Below are 24,109 nucleotides of genomic sequence, written 5' to 3'. Positions count from 1 at the left end.
CTTGTCCTAAATTCCTGGATCAGAGCCTAAAGGTCATGGTTCCAACCTCTAAAAACCACCTCTCCACCGCTCTAAACACCCCAACCTTTCAGTATGTTTTTTTCCTTGCTAAAAGCCTCATCCCTTCCAAAAATGAAGCTCTCAAAGTCTCAAAAAAAAAAAAAAAAAAACCCAAACTTGCCTTGACTAAAACATTACTGTTATTCTTTTTTTGTGTGTTTGATTTTTTTTGGCGCTGCAGTTCCTTACTAGGGGATGTGTTTGATGTTTGTGGTTTGTTGTTTCTTTTTTTTTTTTTTTTGTTTCTATTTGGATAGAGATGTTCAATTAAGGTCAAAGGATTTTTGGCTCTTGATTGGCGAAATGGTGGGTAAGTCGTAGAGGAGTTGTGGTGGTTTTGGCTATATGGGATGCTACGGTGGTTCAGAGATGATGGGAGGTTACGGTTCTAGGCAAGGATGGATTTAAACTATTGCCTCCACTGAAATCCTAAAACCTTTTTTAAATATATTATGATATTAGACAAAAATTTTAACATTTTTATATTTTGCCCCCACTAAATTTAAAAAGAAAAAATATAAAATGGGAGGAATTTAAAAATATTATAAAGTATAAATATATTTTAGTAAAAAAAAATGGACTCATTTCAAAATAAAGTATTATATGTAAATATTAATAAATTTTGACTTATAAATAATTATTTTATGTAAGTCTCATTTTTGCTAACTTAAGTTACAACCTAGTATTACTTTTTTCTCTTTTATTCTTCTTTATTTTCTATTTTTAGACTTTATTTTTTTTTATTTATGTGAAATATCATTATATTATTGTAAAAGTGTCAAAGTCAAGCACAAAATAATAAAATTTTGTATAAAGGCCAAAAAAGCACAAATTGAAGTTAAACTAATTTTGTATAGTAAAATATAGATAATGGGTAAAATGGAACTATGACAAAACACTTATGATATAAAAATTTATTTCGAACATATCAAAGTACTTTATTCTCTTGTTGTTTTTCTTTTATATTGATAATGTGATAAGGTGTCTTTCTAATATTATTTAAAATTTTTAATAATATATATTTGATGTAAAATAATGTTGTAGAGATGTAACCTTATAAACTTGTAGAGATGTAATCTAACAAAATCTAAAATTTTAAAAAAAAGTAGCGTCAATTTAAAATTATTAAAAAAGTTAAACTATATATAAAAGTAGCATGTTGTTGATCCTATTTTGTATTTTTATATCTTATCTTATGTCTTATAAACTATAAAGAAATTAAATTAGTATTTGATTAAAGTTAATCAAAGACAAATATCATTAGTAAGAGAAATTGAATTTTAAAGGAAATATCCAAAATCGAATAAAGTTATATATCTTGTAATATTGACAATAAAAAAGAAAATCCTACATTTTTTACCTATGAAAACTATTTAACTCAATTATATAATACTATTTTCATTTGAAAAATAACAATATTATGTATTTGTATTTATTTGATATTTAAAATTTTGATGTATTTAATATTATAAGTTTTTGTTATATTTTTGTTAATTTTTATTTAAACTTTATATATTTGATATTGTAAGAAATATCTCAAATTCTTTTAGTAAAAGTTTGTTTTATAATTAGATAACATTACCTTACATTAAATAAAAAATTTTAAATAAATATATTATATAATAAATTTGCCCCCATCGAAGAAAAATCTTGGATCTGTCCCTGGGTCTGGATCGCAGTTTGAGGATGGTTCTTTGGTCGTGATTAGGTGGGTTATGGGTTATCGGTAAGGGTGGCCAAGGCAGAGTCTTTGTTAATGATTTAGAGAATGGAGTTTCCGGGTTCTGGGATGATATTGGTTAGGTGTGGAGCTTGGTGTTGTATAGGTAGGCAAGGGCATGTAGGCTCAGGTCGGTGGCTCGTATGGGTGAAGGCTGGGGTCTTTGAAAGGGCTGGTCTATCGTGTGGGTGAAGGGACTTGGACTGGAGTCTTGCGAACGGTAGGGGCTATTTGCAAGGGGGTTGGTGCGTCAAGGCCTGGTACGGGTAGTGGGTGTGAGAGTGCTGGTTAGGGACAGCAGTAGGGGTCATTTCACGGGTTGGTTTAGCCGTGAGGTTTAACTGTTTTTTTTTTTTTTTTTATTTTGGGTGGTTCATCAGGGGGTTTTGGTGTAACAGGGGTTGTCTTTGGTGGCTGGTTTTTTGGTGATGGCCTAAGGCTTAAGGGGGTTGTTGTGGAGGGGCTTGAAGGCGTAGGATAGGGGGGAGATAATGGTACTGGCAAATGTTGGGGTTCTGGTGTTACTGAACGAAAGTGACTAGGTGGCCGACCAGGGTCGGATGAAGGTGCTCGTGAGGGATGGGTTTGTTTTCAATGGGGGTTGTCGAATGGGGCTTGGCTGAGGCAACGGTGCCAATTCGAAAGGTGCTTCGAGGGTGGTCTTGAAATGGGTGCTTGAACCCCTCGCCATGTCTCTTCTTTTTTTTGGTTTTTATCTGGTCACTCGTAACAACCATCCAAAATTTTCAGTTTTCAAGGTAGTGGAGTAGGGCACCGGGCAATTTCGCCTATTATGGTAGCAAGCTGCCGGCCACTCCTTTTATTTTGAAATTTTTTTATCATTTTATCATTTTTAATTAATTCAATAAATAAAAAAAATAAGAACAATAACAAAAATAAAACAATAAAAATAAAATTGGATTTTGAAACTTAATTTGGTTTTAAAATTGAAATTTGGGATAAACCCAAACAAGCTTAATTTAATTAAATCTAATAATGTTAATTCAAATTGAAATATTAAGATTAAATTTAAAAATTAAACAAATCCAAGTCGGTCTAAATACAATTGAATGTCTACACCTAATGAGTATAAACTATGATATTTCTTTTAAATAAAATATTTGGGCTGTTTCTCTTAACTCGTGTAGTAGCAATTTAATCATCAAATGAATGGCTCGATTTAAATTAATATTTCTGTAATACGAATTTCGATATTCTCAAAAAAAGATATAATTATCAATCTCTACAAGACTTAGATATAAAGACTTTTTTTCTAGAACTATCATTAGCATCACTATAACTTTTGCATTTAAATTTTTATTATATTGCAATCTCATTTTATTTTGAAGTTTCTTATCGGTATCATAAAAGTATAGTTAGAAATAACATAATTAATCAACTTAAATTTTAAACAGTCCAAAACTCAAATTGAGAATACAAAATCTTTTTAAAAGTTTAAATTTTAATTTAATTACAAATTAATATAATAAATAAACTTATAAAAATGAACTAACTTGACTTAATTTCAATTGATTTTAAACAATCAATAATTTGGTAGTTATTTAATACCCAAAATGATTGAATTTAACTATAATTTAAATTGAAATAGTAACTCAATCAGAATCTAATATTTCTTATTTATCTTGTGTAAAATTTAAAAATTATTTATTTAAGATTTTTTCCTTCATCTTCAATGTCTCACTTTTATTGTCTTTATGGTAGAATTAGTTACTTAATTATTAAGAACATTTCTAAAGTGAAATTGTGATTATAAGTAATTGAGTACATTTTTTTATTTGGATTTAAAATTATTTAAATCTAACTTTTTAAACAAAAAATATATATATACCAATTATTGAGTCAAATTTGCTTAGATACATAAGTGAATAATTGAGTATACTATGAATAGAAGTTGAAAATAAATCTTGACTCAACTTAATTGATCTCTGATTTTAAGTCTAAAACACTATTTGAAAAAAGTTAAAATTCAAAATGATTAAAATATTAAATACAAAATTAAATAAAGAATTATCAAATGATTTTTTATAATAAATGCCCTTAAATCACTTTTAAATTTAGTTAAAATATAATTTATTATAATATTTTTACTAAAACATTAAAATAAGTCATTGAACTATTTCACTTTTTTAAATAAACTTTTATACTTTTATTATACTCAAACAAGTCAATATCCTTTTATTTATATTCAAATAAATGCTTATTTCAAACCAAAGATTGATTTATGTGAAGAATTAATTTAGGTATAAATTAAAAATTAAGAGCTTATTTGGATACAAATTAAAGTTTAAGAGTTTATTTAAGTGCAACTTAAAAGTTAAGTGTTTATTTGGGTACAATAAAATTATAAGAACTTATCTAAGCAAAGTTGTAAAGTTCAAGGACATTTTGTTGTTTTAGCCTAATTTTTTATATTAAATGTAATAGCAATAATTAATTTGATGAATTTCATTGGTTTTGAACAAATATTACCTAATATGATAACCTTAAAAATTTTGATACAATATTGAATATTATTCAACTAATATAATAAAGAAAATGAAAGAGTATACAATGCTTCTCTTAATAAAAGAGTTTCATATTAAACCTAGAAAATTTGAAATTATTACATTTTTATATTCTGCATTGAAGCATTATATAGCATTAATCTTGTTTGTTATATGAAAAAAAATAGATTTATTCATAACTATTCAATCTTTTGTCGCATTTTTTGCTTGGCATAATCTTTCATTGGTGCTATTATTGATTTAATTTAATTGTATGTCCCAATTGAAAGTTTAATTTTTCTTTTATTTGAAAATTTTTATTGTATAAAATATTAAAATACATAATTTGAGAAATAAAATAAAATAAAATAATTATAACCTTGGTACTTGTCATATTTTTTCTTAAAGAAATTCCAATTCTCAAAATAACAAACTTGTATATAGCACTTATACGATTTACAATAATTTCATTTTTAGTATTAACATAAATTTTCATGAATGAATGTAACATTGATGACAGCCAAAAAAATGTAACACTAGCATAAATACATTCAAAAGATGGTTCCAATGTAATGAATCTTACTTTATTTAATAATTCTCTACTTAGAATAATTCGCGATAAGACTTTAATCACATGGATGACAAACAAAACCAAGTAATTTAATATAATTGAGAAATATTAAATCATCTTGAAGAAATTAGTCAATGTGAACAATTCTTGTGACAATTTGATATTAAATTACCGTTAATTTCAATACCTTTTGAATCATCTAATGCTATAGGTTAGAAGTTCAATTGAAGTATTCAAAATATTCAATGAATCACATAGTGCTAATTATTGGAGAAAAATGCATGCAATTAATTTGCAATTGATTTGATATTAATTTTTGTTTACGAAAATAATAATTATAAAATTTTTGAGGAAAAACCACAAAAGATAAATTAATTATAAAGGACACGTTAAAATATAAGAATGATATATATTAAAAATTATTTCAAGTGACTATAAGGATTTAGTTATGCATTATGAATAATCTAATGATTTGTAAAAAAAAAAAAAAACCAAATGATCAACTCATAAAACATACAAATAATAAAATCATTAACATACATATATAGTTAGCAAATAAATTAAAATAACAACTTGAAAGGGAAAAATAGAAAGAAAAAAAAACAAATATGTTTCAATGGCTTTATTATGATTATTTTAAATGAATTTATTTATCAATATAAACTACATGTGTAATTGTTTTCACAACAACAAAAAACAAACTCCATATAATTGTCTTATTGTTAGCATACTAATAAACTTTGATCCCATTCTATTTTTATTTTTATTTAAAGTGAAAAAAAATCATATTTTGTGCCTTAATATGAGCCTAATTAAAACTTTTATTTAAATTAAAATTTATAAAAAATTTGCTAATAGTATTTTAATCAATTACTTTTAAAATTTTTAAATTAAAATTTTATTAAGAGTAGTTTAGTCCAACACTTTTAATTGATGGCAAAAAAATTACTTTTAACATTTTTAGTCTAATTATAAAAAGAGCCTAATAATAAAAAAAAATTCATAAAATTAAAATTTATAAAAAAATTTATTAAAGATGTTTTAGTGAATTACTTTTAATACTCTTGAAACTAAAATTTTAAAATTTTAAGTAGATTAACATTAAATAAACTCTAATTTTAATTTTAATTGATTTAAAATGAACTTAGACAATTAATAAAATTTATATATATTTAAAAAATAATTTTATTAATTTAAAAATCATTAGAATATTTAGGTCAAATACTTTTAACACTTTTAGAGTTCATACTTTTAAATATTAAGAAATAATTATAATTACATGTATATGAAGGAACAAATTTACTATCAATACTATTAATTGTCTTCAATCCCATAAGCATATTACCATATAACTTAAAAATCTTATGCGACAGATATGTTATATATATATATATATGTATATATCTTAAGATTTAGTGATACTATTTAATAAAAAATTTAACTGACTTTTGATGTGTTTATTTAAGTTTAAATTAAATAAATTTAACACTATATAAAAATAAATTTATGAATCTGGAACAAATAATCAAAAGAATATCTATTTAAGGTAGATTTTTCATCAAGCCTCTATTTTAATTGTTGAGTGCATTTTATTTTTTAAAAAATTCCAACAAATTTAATATGAAATGAAAACCAATAACAAAATTATTAAAATAATAAAAAAAAATCACACGGGCATATTCATTTACTTCTCAAACATAATAATGAATTACAATGGAATTATAAAAAAAATAAAACAGTGCCAAACTTGATCATGCATTGATGTTTATATTGTTTTAGTGTTTTGTTTGTTTATGAAAATCAAATGAAAATATGACTAAAATTTTACATTTTGATTTCAAGTTAAGTTTTCTACCAAATTATACTTTGGGTCGGTCTTACCTACACATTAATTATTTATAGAAATGAAGAAGGAAACAACAAAAAGATAAGAGAAATGCAGTTAAATGACAGCTAATTAATTAAGTAGGCTGGAAATGAGAAATCAACTATGATTAATCAATATTTTTATTTTATATGAAAAAGTTAATAATAACAAAAAAGTTTAATAATAAAAAATTTTTTAAATTAAAATTTATTAAAATTTTAATGAATGAGAATTTAATAATAAAAAAATTTGATCCCGCATTAATATTTATACTATTTCAATGTTTTGTTCGCTTATGAAATCAAATCAAAAGCATGATTAAAATTTTACGTTTTAATTTTGAGTCAAGGTGTTTTACCAAATTAAACTTTGTACTAGTCTTATCTAGACATTAATTATTTATAGCAAGGAAGAAGAAAACAACTAAAACATAAGAGAAATACAGTTGAATGACGCCTAATTAATTAAGTAGGTCAGAAATGAGAAATCAACTATAATTAATTAATATTTTTATTTTATATGAAAAATGAGAAAAATATAAATAAAAAAGATTTAGAAATATAGATGTACTTTAATAGTAGAAAACTTCTTATTTTAAAAGAAAATTAGGATACTCTATGTAAATATTAATAAATTTTGGCTTGTAAATAATTTAATTTATGTAAATCTTACCCTAACTAGCTAAAGTTATAATCTAGCATTGCTTTTCTCCTTTACCCTATTTGTCTATTATCTTCTCTATCCATTCTCAGACTGTATTTTTAATCTGTGTAAAATATCCATTAATATTAATATAAAATTATTCAAATCAAACATAATATTTTTAAAATCGAAAAAAAAAGAATAAAATTAAAGCTAAGAAACTCTTGTAGCGTAAAACTACACGATGGATGAAATGGAATAACCACCGAAATCTCATGATATAAAAATTTATTTTAAATATATGAAACTACTCTCTTTTTATTGTTTATCTTTTATATGGACAATCTGATTGGGTTATTTTGAATTATGAAAATTATTTAACTCAATTATAAAGTATCAATTATTTTTATTTGAAAAATGATAAAAGTTTATATTTAAACTTTCAGTCTTAATATTACAAGTTTTTGTTGTATTTGTGTTAACTTTTATTTAAACTTTTTATGCATTTGATATTTTATTTCAATTTTTTTTTTTTTGTTAAAAGTATGCTTTACATTTTTTTTGGCCAAAAAGTATGTTTTACGTTTAGAAAACATTATCCTTATATTAATAAAAATTTTTAAGTAAATATATTAAATAGTAAATTTGACCCCGAAACAAAATCCTGATCCGTACTTGAAAATAGATAGATGATTTACGTGTGCTGTAATATACACTACAGCATCATCCAAATAGAATAAAAATAGGCCACCGACTCAGTGATCAACACGGCTAACAATGTACGTCATGAGCATTTGATCTTGCACATTCATGAGAAGGTACGCAAAGGACCAGGTCACATCCGGTGAATTACATATATATATTTAACACATGCATATATACAAAAAACAGCGTTTCTATGACTTTTTCATGAGAAATCTTAAACTAATTAACATTACACGGGCTAGCTAGCTACTGGGAGTGGGAAAACGCGAACGGGAGGGCTATATAAAAGAAAGAAATTGAAGCAATATTTTGAAGACTTGCATCCAACTCCAGCCTGTTATGTTTCTTTAAATAATAACATTTGTTGAAAAAGTGCTTGAAGTGTTGAAATTTGCCTTGATTTTAATTTCACATGTAAAATTATAAAGAATTTCATCCTTATAAGTAAGATATTTTAATTTGATAAATTTATATAATCAGACATTAAAAAAATAGTTAAATAAATATACTATTAAAAAGATATAATTAGACTTTGAGTTAAATTTTAAGTTAAGAATTTTTAGTGATTTTTTTCATTTCAAAAGTCTAATAATTATAAAAATTTATTTATTATTAAATTGGATATAGAGTACGTCACTTTGAGTTAGGCCAAAACAAATATATTTATATATTCTTATTTTTTTTATTTTGGGCTTGCTTTATAGTTTGTGTATGGGTGTTGCACGTGTTTATTTGTTCCGTAACAAGTCAGAGCGAGTGTTGAGACATAGAAAAAGGCAAGCCCAAGAGAAAGGAGTTCAAGTTTCATGAAAACGATGCGAGTATCTCAAAATGTTTGAAAGTATGTCTATTATGCCTAAATTTGAAATTATTTTATTTGATAGAAAAAGTAATTTTATATTATTGTAAAGTACTATTCAAGATCTTTTAGTATAATAAGAGTTAGATCAAGCATTAGAAAATAGTAAACCTAAGAAAATGACTAACAATAACTAAAATAAAATTAAGAAGAAAGCTGTTAATACTATAAGATTAGTCCTAACCTTAGAGATAAAATATAGTGTATTGATTGAGAGTACTCTAAAAAATTTATGGGATAAACTTAAAGGCATCTACGCATCAAAGTCGTTGACTAATACATTATATTTAAAGATGGATATATATTCTCTGAAGATAGAAGAAGGTACAAGTCTTTATAATCACTTAAATGAGTTTAATAAGTTAGCTTCTCAATTGTTCGCTATTTCTATTGATGACTTAAAAGATGAAAATAAGGTTTTAATTTTGTTGTCATCTTTACCCAAGTCCGATAGGCTTTTAGTTCAAACTTTGTTAATGGGTGGTCTACTTTGAAGTTGAATGATATAACTATGCTATTACATGAGAACAAAATGTTTATTAGCATAAAACTTATCACCTAGAGGGAATGTACTAGTAGTAAAGGGTTTTGATTGAAGGAAGACTCAAGAGAGGGTTGGCAAATCAAAAGGGAAATCCAAGTCAAGAGAAAGAAATTACAATGATATAAAATGTTATTGCTGCAGTAAGAGGGGATATATCCAAGTGTGATGTAAGAAGCTAAAAATAGATATAATTGCCTTCAAAAAGACAAATGACGAAAAGAAATTGGATGAAGAAAAGAATGATACTACTGCTATTGTGTTTGATGATGATATTCTTTTAATGACTTGTATAGATGAGACTTTGACTTTGAAGGGTGATAAAGGTTGAATTTTAGATTTAGCTACTTCTATCCATGTCTACAATGATACGAGTTACTTTGTGAAGTTGGAAAAGAATGAAAAGTATAGTGATATTGTGGTTTCTAACAAAAAAAAATGCAGATTCAAGACATTGGAAATGTCTTCCTAGATATCATAATGGTACTATTAAGACTTTTCATCATATAAGGTATGCACCAAGTTATAACTGTAATTTGATTACTTTAAGTGAGTTAGCTTCTCATAGATATGCATACTATGGATAAAATGATTGGTGCAAAGTGTATAAAAATGATAGTATGGTTCTAAAATTATTTTATGATATAACAAAAGTTCATAAATATTTGAAAAATATATTTATTTAAATAGTCATAGTTATTTGAACTTGTTCGGTAAATATATTTATTTTTTAAATCTTTTACTTATTAATTTTTGGAATATCAATAAATTAATATTATTTTATTTCGAATAAGTTTGTATGAACAAAAATAATTATTTTATGATAAAATAAAAAAGTCTTAATTATTTGAAATAGATAATTGCTCAAATAGTTATAACTATTTGAACTTGTTCAGTAAACAGATTTATTTTTTAAGTATTTTACTTATTAATTTTTAAAATATTAATAAATAAATACTATTTTATTCTGAATAAGCTTGCATGAATAGAAATAATTATTTTATAATAAAATAAAATTCATAATTATTTGAAATAGATAATTGTTCAAATAGTTGTGATTATTTGAAATTATTCAGTAAATAAATCTATCTTTTAAATTTTTTACTTATTAATTTTCAGAATATTAATAAATTAATATTATTTTATTCAAAATAAGCTTGCATGAACAGAAATAGTTATTTTATGACAAAACAAAATATCATAATTATTTGAAATAGATAATTATTTAAATTGTCATAACTATTTGAATTTGTTCGGTAAATAAATTTACTTTTAAAATTTTTTACTTATTAAATAGTCATAACTATTTGAATTTATTTGGTAAACAAATTTATCTTTTAGATCTTTTACTTATTAATCATCAAAATATTAATAAATTAATATTATTATATTTCGAATAAGCTTGTGTTAATAGGAACAATTGTTTTATAATAAAACAAAAGATCATAATTATTTAAAATAGATAGTTATTCAAATTGTTATAATTATTTAAATTTGTTCGTTATATAGATTTATCTTTTAAATGTTTTACTTATTAATTTTTTAAATATTAAGAAATTAATATTATTTTATTTCGAATAAGTTTATCTTAACAGAAACAATTGTTTTATGATAAAACAAAATATCATAATTTTTTAAAATAAATAATTATTAAAATAATTATAACTATTTAAACTTGTTCGTTAGATAAATTTATCTTTTAAATTTTTTACTTTTTAATTTTTAAAATATTAATAAAGTAATATTGTTATATTCTGAATAAGCTTGTATGAATAGAAACAATTATTCTATGACAAAGCAAAATGCTATAATTATTTGAAATAGATAATTATTCAAATAGTCATGATTATTTAAATTTGTTCGATAAACATATTTATTTTTTAAATATTTTACTTATTAATTTTTAAAAATTAATAAATTAATATTATTTTATTTCGAATAAACTTATTTGAATAAAAATAATTATTTTATAATAAAATAAAATATCATAATTATTTAAAATAGATAATTATTCAAATTATCATGATTATTTGAAATTATTCGATAAACAAATTTATCTTTTAAATCTTTTACTTATTAATTTTTGAAATATTAATAAATTATTATTATTTTATTTCGAATAAACTTGTATAAAAAAAATAATTATTTTATGAAAAATCAAAATGTCATAATTATTTGAAATAGATAATTATTCAAATAGTCTTGACTATTTGAACTTGTTTGGTACACATATTTATCTTTTAAATATTTTATTTTTAATTTTTAAAAAATTAAAAAATTAATATTATTTTATTTTGAATAAACTAATATGAATAGAAACATCTACAATAAAAAAAAAGTCATAATTATTTGAAATAAATAATTGTTAAAATAGTCAGAACTATTTTAACTTGTTCGATAAATAAATTTATCTTTTAAATCTTTTACTTATTAATTTTTGAAATATTAATAAATTAATATTATTTTATTTCGAATAAAGTTGTATAAACAGAAACAATTGCTCTATGATAAAACAAATAGTTATAATTATTTGAAAGAGATGATTGTTCAAATAGTCTCAACAATTTAAACTTGTTAGAAAGATTTATCATTTAAATATTTTGTTTATTGACTTTTTTAATATTAATAAATTAATATTATTTTATTCTAGATAAACTTGTATGAATAGAAACAATTATTCTATGATAAGATAAAAAATCATAATTATATAAAACTGATAATTGTTTAAATAGTAATAACTATTTTAATAGACAAATAGGATTCTTAAGATGAAGGAAAAAAATACGGCCAAATTTGTTAGTTTTACAAATGTTGTTAAAGTGTTTGGAGAATAAAGACAAAGGAGGATTTATTGAGGTTTGCCTTGAATTTAATCCCACACCGAAAGTTTAGTTTCACTGTTATAAATAAAATGCTTTGGTTTTAGTTTAGTAATCCTATATAGTTAGACACAAAAAAAATAGTTAAGTGAGTAGGTTATTAAAAAGGTGTCATTAGGCTTTGGGTTAAGTTTTAAGTAAAGAGTTTTTGATAACTTTTATCATTCCAAAAGTCTTATAATTATAAAGATTTAGTTGATGGTGGGTTGGGTTTCAAATAGGTCACTTTGGGTTAGGCCAAAACAAATATATTTGTACATTTTTATTTTTTGTTTTGAACTTGCTCTATTGTTTGTATGTATGGGTGTTGTACATGTTTGTTTGTTTCCTAACATGAAGAGATCACCATATAAAGAGATAGCTACCATTTCACAAAGCAAGCATAAAGCACTAGTTCTTATATCTAGTTGCTTGCAATATAGTTCAATTGCTAGCAATGGGACAACTAGGGCTAGCTTATGCCTTGGCAATTTGCCTCATAGTAACAACTATGGCAGCCACCTATACACCTTACAAGTATGCATCCCCCTCACCACCAATGCAACCATACGTCTCACCAAGCCATTACAAGTCACCACCACTTCTTAAGCATTCCCCTCCTCTACATTATTATTACAAGTCTCACCTTCATCATGTAAAATCTCCACCTCTACCATACCATTGCAAATCTCCACCTTCTCCATCTAAATCACCACCAGCTCCATATGTGTACAAATCTTATCCACCACCATTTCACTCATCACCATCTCTATATGTGTACAAGTCTCCTCAACCACCAATCCACTCTAACTTCTTATTTATGTCTATAAGTCCCCACTACCACTAGTCCATTCACCACCTCCTCTATTTGTGTACAAGTTTCCATTACCACCAATCCACCCCTCACCTTCTCCCCATGTCTATAAGTCTCCACCATCACTTGTCCATTAGCCACTTCCTCTATATGTTTACAAGTCTCCACCACCACTAGTCCATTCACCACCCCTTCCAAATGTTTACAAGTCCTTACCACCACCAGTCCACTCCCCACCTCTTCGTTATATCTATAAGTCCCCATCACCATTAGTCCATTCATCACCTTTTTCGTATGTTTACAAATCTCCACTGTTACCAATCCATTCATCATCGCCTCTTTATGTATATAAGTCTCCACCATCTTCGTCCTACATTTATAAATCTCCTCCATTACCAGTCCAATCATCATCACCTCTGTAAGTGTACAAGTCTCTTACACCATGGGTCCACTCCTCACTTTCTCCTTATGACCATAAGTCCCCACCACCACCAATTCATTCACTACCCCTTCTATATGTTTACATGTCTCCCATACTATAGTCCACTTTTCACCTCTTCCTTGTTTCTATAAGTCCCCACCACCACCAATCTATTCACCGCCCTTTTTATATGTTTACAAGTCTCCACCTTCACCAACCCACTCCCCACATTCTCCTTATGCCTACAAGTTTTCACCACAAATCTTTTCCACCACCAATCCATTCACCATAGCCTCCATATGTGTACAAGTCTCCTCCACCACCAATCTATTCACCATCACCTCCATATGTGTACAAGTCTTTCTCACCACCAGTTTAATTCCTCACCTTCTCTCTATGCCTACAAGTTCCATCACTTTTGATCCATTCACCATCTCCCCTTTACATTTAAAAATCTTTTCAACCACAAATCCATTCACCACCACCTCTATATGTGTACAAGTCTCCTCCAACACTAGTCCATTCCCCATCTCTTCTTTTTGTTTATAAGTCTCCACCACCACTAATCTATTCACCACTTCCTTCATATGTTTACAAATCTTTACCACCATTAGTCCATTTCCTAACAATTTCATATGTCTAAAAGTCTCCATCACCTCTAGTCCATTCATCACCTTCTCCTTACATTTACAAGTCTCTTACACCACCAATCCATTCACCACCTCCTCTTTATATCTACAAGTTTCCACCACCACCTGTCCACTTTTCACCTCTTTCTTATAACCATAAGTCCCCGCCACCTCCAGTCTATTCATCACCTCTTCTCTACATTTACAAGTCCCTTCCACCACTAGTTCATTCACCACTTCCTCCTTACATCTACAAGTCTTCACCTCCACCTTATGTTTACAAGTCCCCACCACCACCAATCCATTCACCATCGCCTCATTATGTATATAACTCCCCAGCTCCACATATTCATTCACCAAATCTTCCATATGCATACAAATATCTACCTCCACCATGACATTCTCCTCTATATCCTTACTAATACAAGTCATCATCACCACCATCACATCCCAATCCCAAGCCTTATCGCCTTTATCCTAACCTCTATCCCCACACCCCAAGACTCCTTTGCTGTTATACCTCATGTATCTTTACAAGTCACCACCACCAAAGGGTTACTAAGCTAATGCTTTCTCTTTAATCTATTAACAACATTGGTCATGAGTTTTTGAGCTTATAATATACCTTGGAGAAGAATAAGAGTTTAAAGATGTAGACGTTTACTCACTTTATTTTTACATCGCAAAGTGCATTGTATCAAATCTCGTACTAAAGCAATAAAAATAATTATTTATTTTTTGTATGAAGTTTATATTTGTTTTCTATATTTAGATTACTCATATAAAGGTATTATTCGCTCAAGAAAGCTAAAATGAAAATTACCCAAATTTAAGATAATACTAACAATATACATGCATAGTTTGAAATTTATTCTTCCTGTCAAAGAAGAAAGTTTCTAGAGGTTTGACATTAAAATGTTGTATTACTCTCACCAAATCTTCCATTACAACTGCAATCCCTTACTTTGATTTTTCACTCACGTCCTGGATTTTTTTTTTCTTTTTGTGTTTCTCACTTTCTTAATGATAGTTTTGCATAAAATCCCTTAAAAACCCTTATTCGAAATTTGGTTAAAGATTTTTTTGTAAGGTAAGGTGAAATTTGGATAGAAAATTTATTTTCGAACGGTACGTAGGGCTCACTTTTGTATTAAACAATTTAGTTGAAAACAAAATAAAAGAAGATAGCTTCATGACGCATAAGATTTATTAAGGATCTTTTTGGTCTGATTGGAACTTCTAGTGCTATTTTAAAAGTGTTGTAAAAATAAGTTAAAATAGCGTTTAGTAAACTTGATACAAAAATATTGTAGAATGTTGAAAAATTATTTGATAATATTTTTATATGTTTTAATAAATAAAAAATAAAATAATCAACTTTATTAAATTAAATAACAGGCTTTTACATAAAAAAAAATAAAATAAAGATTTTTTAATTTGTTAATTATAATAAAAAAAACAAATGAATGCAATAAAATGACAAAATAAAAAAATGTAAAATAATATTTCCTTACAATTTACGAGTAATACGTATATTCTTTAATCAATTGGACAAAAATGGCCAAAAAAAAAAAAACAATTCAGTTCGACAAATCAATACGAAAAATGATGATATTGAAACAAATTAACTAATTGATAGCTCAAAGATTTGATCTTTTTCAAAAGTTTAAAGAATTAATTAAAGTAGCTAGTAGAGATCTCAGAACAAGCGTGGACGTCAGGCACCATTCTAGACAATGATTTCTAGAAGTTAGATACAGGAAAAGTATACTCAGTGCACAACAACGCAAGGCAAAGTGCCATAGATCAGTCGATACCTAGATTTTATCAAGTAATTAAACCTCTTTCATTTCACATCTAGAGATTTTTTTGGTGCATATGCAAAGTATAGACAATGGGGGAGAAGGGATTACAGAATCAGGTAACAGGTTGGTGTTAATCCATCTGTGCAAGACAAGGTCTAACCGCTACCTACGGGCTACGGCATAACATGATTAACATGAATTGAGAAACTTACTACTTTCTAGGCATTTATGTGAATATTGACCATAATTTTCTTACCCCGCTTCTTGTTTTGAACACACAAAGCCTTGTGGCAGAGCCAAACAAATATGCCAAAATGCCTCAATGCCTCCATTTTCCCACTCGAAATCATTCTCCATTATCCACATATGCTGTATTAAGAGATAAAGTTGCTAGTTGGAAATTGACCATGGTTCTGTAAGTGAATTGCCATTTCTTCCAGCAACCTTCTCAACTCCTCGTTTCTTGGGTGTGATTTTTCTCCCTTTCGGAACTCATGAACAATACCATTGACTTCAATTAAGCTACAACCGGGAGTCTTCTTCACTTTTCTTTCTTTCATTTGCTTCCTCAACTTTACTGCATCTTTCCATCTATTTGCAGACGAATAGATGTTTGACATGAGTACATATACACCATCTGTTACAGGTTGGATAGCTACAAGGTTTTTCATTACACTTTTCCCAAGCTCAACTTTTCCATGAATGCTACAAGCTCCTAGTAATGCGCCCCAAACAAATGCATCAGGCTCAATTGGCATATTTGCTATAAATTCTTCTGCCTCACTTATTAGTCCAGCACGGCCTAGAAGATCAACCATACAACCATAGTGCTCTGTTTGAGGTTCCAGATTATAAACTCTTGACATGTCTTCAAAGTGCTTCCAACCCTCCTCTACCAATCCTGCATGACTACATGCAGACAGGACACCAACAAATGTTACTTCATCTGGTTTGATGCCCACGATGGGCATCTCTTTAAAAATATCCAACGCTCTCTCAGCTTGTCCATTCATTGCAAATCCAACAATCATAGCAGTATAAGAAAAAACGTCTCTACATTTCATTCCATGAAACACACCGAAAGCCTGTTCTATGCTTCCAGACTTAGCATACATATCCACCAACGCATTTCCTATAAACCCATCTGCCTTGATTTGATTTTTATCAATATATGCATGAACCCACTTTCCTAACTCAAGCTTCCCAAGATTACTACAAGCATTCAAAACAGCAACTAGAGTAACACTGTCAGGCTTAAGACCTATCCTTTGCATGTCATGAAAGAAATCCAATGCTTCCGTAAATTGTCCTTGTTGAACTAGACCAGATATCATGGAATTCCAGGAAACCACATTTTTAACAGGCATTTTATCAAACAACTGACGAGCGGAATCTGCATCGCCACACTTCATATACATGTCAACCAATGCATTGCCAACAAAAACATCCGAATAAATATCATGAGAATCACATATATCTTCATGAATTTGGGTGCCTAAACTCAAGTCTCCCAGCCTAGAACATGCCGAAAGGAGGACAACCAGTGTCCTTTTATCGGGTCTTAAATTTGTTTTAAACATATCAAAATAAGCCTGAATGGCTTCCTTGGCAAAACCCATTTTAACAAAAGCTTGAATAAGGGTAGTCCAAGATACCAAGTCTCTTTCAGGACTTTCATCGAACAGCTTTTGAACATAATGAATAATCCCACAAACAGCATAAAGGCGCATCAGAGTGTTGAGAACATAAACATTGGAATTAAGACCAAACTTAATAGAATGTGCATGGATTTGCTGGCCTTCTTCCAGGGCATGGAATTGGGCACAAGCTTTTAGGACATAAGGAATGGTATAAGTATCAGGATAAATGCCTTTGGTTATAATTTCTTTGTATAATGCTATGGCTTCTAAGGAATTTGAGAGGGGCCGGATTAATGAATTATAAAAATGAACTTGTAAATGTGGAGTTTTTAAGTGGTGGACAAGTTTTCTGGCATAGTCAAGGCTTTCAGGGGAAGAAAAAGGGTTGAGAAATGATAAGATTTTGGAGCATAGAAGTTGGGTTTGGAGAGGTCTTGTTTTGATGGTTAGAGCATGGAGTTGTTTTATTTCTTTTGTAGAATGGCATGATTCTAAAGCGTGAAAGGGATTATCGATGGAATTGGTAAATGAGATTTTTGGAGGAATATTGGTATAGTTAATAATATTTGAAGAAGAAAAGATGATTGGTGTTTCCATCTTGGAAAGGCCGGAAGGGAGGAGTTTAAGCATAACATTTGAGGAGCTTTCCAACCAAAGAAAAATGGAGGTTGTGGAAGAACAATGGAAATGACAAGTGAGAATATCATTGAGGTTTATGCTACCATCAACTCCGTCATCGTCCTTGTTCAATCATTTTTTTGGTTCATTGTGGAGAAAAATTTGAAATAGATAGTTTATTTAATTGTCAGGATAAAATTTATTAATAATTATAAATTTTGTTTTTATATGATCATAATAAATCATTATTATGATCATATTAGATTTATTAAAATTTATTAAATTTTTTTTTATTAAAAGAGATAAATTTTAATTAATTGAGATTTTGTTAAATCATATTAGATTCATGTGTCGGTGGATAAAATACCATATGACTCTTCTTTTATCTTTAGTAAATAAAACATATTCCCCTACAAAATTATGTTACGCAATATGTTTTTATTTTTAAAAATGGAAAACGAAAACAAAATTTTCACAATTATTAAAAGTAAGAATTTTTTATTTTTATTATTTCAAAAAAGTTGTTTTGGTTTTTGAAATTAAGTAAACAATATCCAAGTATTAAAATAATATTATATGTTTATAATAAAAATTATAAAGGAAATGAATTAACTTGTAAATTAAAAAATATTAAATTTGATATAAAATAATAATAAAAAATAAATTTTAAATATTTCAAAATTAACAACTAATTGTTTGGAAGGAAAAATATATAAATCTTTAATAAATAACATAAATTATAATGTTATAATAGTACATTATTATTTAATTTTAAAAATACATAATATTAATTAATTTTTTTATAATCTCAATAATTTAATTTTAATGCTTTATTAATGACTATGATATTATTAAGTATAATTATTTACTATAATTTAATAATATTTTATGAAATAATATTTTTAATAGTATATTATTATTTAATATAACTTTAAAATATATTTCTTGTATTATCAATAAATTTAATATTTTTAATTAAATTAATATTTAATATTAAATAATAATTTATATCATAATTTTTATATATTTTAATAATTATATAATTTACTGAATATTCATTAATTGCGTCATTATTATCCAATAATTTAATTATATTTTGTAATATATTATTAAAATATATTCTGTTATATAAAATAATTAAATATTATTAAAAAATAAATTAAATAATAGTATTTAATATAGTTTTATAATTATATTAATTAATTTAAATATAAGATATATAATCTTCAATTATATTAATTTACATTATTATTATGTAATAAAATTTAAATTATAATTATTAATTTTTAATGTTGATTTTATTAATATTTTCTAATTATATTCTTTAATATTTTTCATAATTATAATATTTTTAAATAATAATGTTTAATATTATCATTAAATATTATCAGATAGTATTATTTAATATTATGTAAATAATATAACTTAAATGATATAATTTTATTTAAAAGTTATATTTACAATAAGTGTTTGTTTTAAATAGGTAACAACATTAATTATTAAGCAAGTCATCTTTTTTATTTTTTGAAAATAAAACAACACGAAACAAAAACAAATTTTTGGAAACAAAAAAAAAAGAAAGAAAAGAAAACAATGCCAAACTATCTTTATTAGCGTTTTGTTCTTATTTAACGTTGTAATATGTAAAGGGAATAATACATAACTTGGATTTTCTTCTCTTTGTGCTTAAAGTTGAATTTAAATCTTATTGTTATGATAATGGTTATTTTGGCATGTACTTTGCGTAATTAGTTTTTATTTTAAAATAATTAAATAATATATAATAGCTTTTTAATATATGAGAAATTTCTTTTAAAAAAACAATCTACTTATGCTAATGTATTGAAATAAAAATTAAAAATAAAAAACAACCAAATTTTCAACATAGAATGAAAAAGTAATTGACCTTGTATCTGACTATAAAAATATCATGTAATCAAATATACATACATACATACATATATATATATATATATATATGTATATAAACATCATAAAACCAAAAAAAATGAAAACAAAATATCAATGTAATAAAATCTTCATCCTCTACACAAGAAATAGAAAAAAAGTTTTATTTTCCTTGAGTAATTAGCATATACAAAGGCAAGAGGAGAAATATCTAGATTGGTTTATAACATTAATTTTTTATTTTTTATATTTAAAATTGTTAAGATTTAAATAAACACGATTATTTGTAACTTGTTTTTTAATTTTTTCCTTTTGCCGATAATAATAACTCCAGTCAAAGTGTAAAATTTTAAAGAAATTGTGACAAGTTTCTTAAAATAAAGACAAATTTATTTCAAAGAAAAAGACGAATAATTTGCAGAGATATAATCAACTTGCATGCAGAAATAGAGCAAATATTCATACAATTGAGAAAAGCTAGCCTCGCATTTTTTAACTTTTGGAGAGGTTGTTTTAACCTCGCTCTCGTTGTCGTCGTAGTTGAAATTGTAACCTGTTCAGTTTGATTTGAACGCGGTTTTGGAAATTAAATTTATTTGCTTTTATCGGCTTTCTTGAGTCTTGACTTGTTTACTACCAATCATGAACAAACATGTACAAGCATGCTAGCACGTGTCACCGCCAATGCAGATCCACTTGAGGCCCAGACACCTAAGCTGAATCAGTCGGGAGGACTTACGCTTGGGACTAGCAACAGAATAAGGAATTCACGTCTATTTTAGTTTATTAATTTTATTTCATCAAAAATATTTCATAAATTAAAAGATATAAATTTTTATATTTTAAAATTAATTTTAATACATAATTAATTTGAGATTCATAATTCATCTTTAATATTATGATATCTTAATTTTTTTTTTTAAGATTATGATATTTTCTTTCATTCTAATAAAAATTCATCGAAATTTATAATTTCTTTCTAAATTATAATATTTTTTTTCACTTTAACGAAAATTTATCATCTTCGATGATACATTATTGGTATTTCAGAGTCAATTTTAATATCAAATATCACGATTCATATTAATTTATAAAATATTATTAATTTTGATCCGTTAGTTTCATAATTTTATCTCATAAAAAATATTTTATAAATTAAAAAAAATAAATCTTTATATCTCAAGATTAATTTTAATATACATGTAAAATTTACTACTGTTCTCTAAGATCATGACACTCCCAAGTCAAGGAAAATACCTCTAGAAGGGTCGCAAGCGCACCAAACCCAGTTGCAGGCAGACCAGGTCCAGGTTTTATGCAGAATTTAAATTCTTTGATGTAAATTTCATGTAATTTTCTTATAATCTTAGACCTTGTAAGATTGAGTCAATTTTAATCATTGATTTATGGGACTTCAACTATAAATGGAGGGTCTCAATGACGACTTGTCACACTGCTTATTTATGGACGACTTGTTTTCCCGCTTCTCTATTAAAGCAAAAAATGAAATCCATCTCTCGCTTCTCTATTAAAGCAGTAATTGCTGCTTTTATGGACTACTTGTTACCCCACCCCTCTTCTCTATTAAAGCAAAAAAGGAGGAACCCATCTCGCTTCTCTATTAAAGCAGTACAATTCATTCAGACGTTTTATTCAGACATTAAAGCACTACGTTTTCTTCAGACCTATATGTTTAGACAAAAATTCCAGACTTGTTTTGCTCTTAAACACTCAAATTAATACTATTACAACATTTTCAGTATCTTTCTTGCCTTTTAGTTTTTCTTATTTTTGGCTTACTTTCTAGCTTCTTTTTTTTTTTTTTTTAGTGTCTTTTCGATATTCTTTTGAGCGTTCACTCTTCTTAAATATTTTAACTTTAATTAGACACAGAAGAAAGTACGATCTTAAAGCATTAGGCATAATCACAGGTTCATGACACGTGCACATAATCTACAGTATATTGCATTTCATCTTTGCCATTAACAAGTTTTTTTTTTTTTGCTTGATCTTTTAAATTTATTCTCAATTTATCCCCCCCCCCCCTTTTTTTTGGTTAGAGGACACGTAGTTTAAATATGGATAGAATTTAAATAAATTTTGTTCAAAAAATTTATATATATGAAAAAGTAAATGTTTAAATAATATAAATAGTTTTAACTGTAAAAAAAAAAAAAAAAAAACCACTAATTGAAAACATCCCAACATCTAGTAGAAGGATCAATAACAAGCTATTAGCTCTGCCGATTAGTGTAATTATTTATCATATACCTATGATGGTGATGAGTTGGTGTCTTTAAAAACTAGGCAACCTAGTGGGAAACCATAAAATACAAGTTTGAAAAATGATCGAGATTTGAAACATTATGTTATAATCTTCAATCCAGCTGATTATGCACATTTAAACGAGTATAATCCAGCCTATTACGCACATTTAAACAAGCATATATTATATTACAAGACACATAAATATCTAATAAAATTTATCACATAAATACTTTTGTGAACATTTCTTTAATCTACATGTAAGATATTTTTTTCTTATAAGATAATTTTTTAAATTGATTCAAATATCAAAATGATTCAAATTACAATTGTAAATCAAATCAATCTAATGATTTATATTTTAAAATTTAAAATATAAAATATAAATTTTATCTTCGTAATAAATCATTTTAATTATTTATCAAATATCTTATTTAATAAATTATTTAATTATAAAATTTTTTTATCATGTTTAAAAACTAATGCAGGTCTTTCAACAACCACCTATTTATTTTATCTTGATTTGAATCAAACAAAAATTATTTTTTTCAAAAATTTATGTAAAGCATTAAAAATTTAATATTAAATTTCTAAATAATAGAGTATCAAAAGGATTTTATGTATCTCGACCCTAATTATTAAATTTATATTTCAAATATACATTAGAAATTTGATTTCATCTTTTATCACTTATTATGCCTTTTTTAAAATTTTTTTAAAAAAATAATCAATTTAAAAATTATTTATGCAATCCTAATTACCACCCAACAGTCATTCTTAAAATTTAAAATTATCTTGTGTATAACACCGGTTACAATCTAATGATGGAAAAGAACATTTAAAGAGGACTACAATCAATATATTATGAGGCAGTACCAAAGATTTCTTTGATACAAGTTCTTAGATACATTTGAATATATGATGAAATTAATTTTAATAAGATTGAAAATAATAACGAAAGTAAAATTATTTATTATAATGATACGATTAAAATCAGTGAAAAAATATATATTTAAATATATAAAAAGATACTGAAAATAATTATTAAACACTTTACTTTAAAAATGTATTTATAATTTATTTTTTTATATATTTTATGTTATTTACAACATTTAAAATCTCAAAATTTTATTTTCCATCAAAATAGTAATACAAATTATTTAGTTATTATATAATAAAATTTATTTATGAGCTTATTATATAATAAAATTTATCATATTAAATTAACAAAATTATTTTAATATTTTAAAATAAAAAATTCAAAATAAAATAGTAACTTGATATTTTTAAGGGCAAAAATGAAAAGATAGAAAGGTCAACGACAAAATTGGAAAAGGAAGTCTGGTGGAACACATAAAAGCTCACTCTCAAATGTGCCGACATGATTCATTCACTGGACCTTTTTAGTGAAATGCAAACATCATCTCAGCACGATTGAATACAAAAAAGAATTCAAATAACATCATCACGATGCAATTGAACCGGAAAAAGAGTTCAACTCTCATCGTAATGCCAATCCACTGAGATCCAAATGAACCCTCTCATTGTAATGATACTCCACTAAGATCCAAATGGACTCTGAATCTAATTTTTAGCAATCGACCTTAATTGCTAGAAATGGCAACGGGAAGATGGCTAGGGTTCTGGCCTCATATGGTTCATGCTTATGGCATTCTGCCTTG

The 24,109-nt window shown here is 26.1% G+C and overlaps 1 pseudogene across 1 annotated transcript; it reads right to left on the bottom strand.

Annotated features, from left to right (window-relative positions):
• Positions 1 to 15,838: 15,838 nt before the first annotated feature.
• Positions 15,839 to 18,421, bottom strand: LOC111286479 (pentatricopeptide repeat-containing protein At1g08070, chloroplastic pseudogene; annotated as a pseudogene). The gene has a single exon (XR_016342813.1). The product of XR_016342813.1 is annotated as a pentatricopeptide repeat-containing protein At1g08070, chloroplastic pseudogene (transcript).
• Positions 18,422 to 24,109: the final 5,688 nt, after the last annotated feature.

Source organism: Durio zibethinus, chromosome 6 (assembly GCF_047325235.1).
Source record: "Durio zibethinus cultivar Kanyao isolate XHJ-2024 chromosome 6, ASM4732523v1, whole genome shotgun sequence".
Classification (NCBI taxonomy): Eukaryota; Viridiplantae; Streptophyta; class Magnoliopsida; order Malvales; family Malvaceae; genus Durio; species Durio zibethinus.
This window is presented reverse-complemented; position numbering and strand designations above follow the sequence as displayed.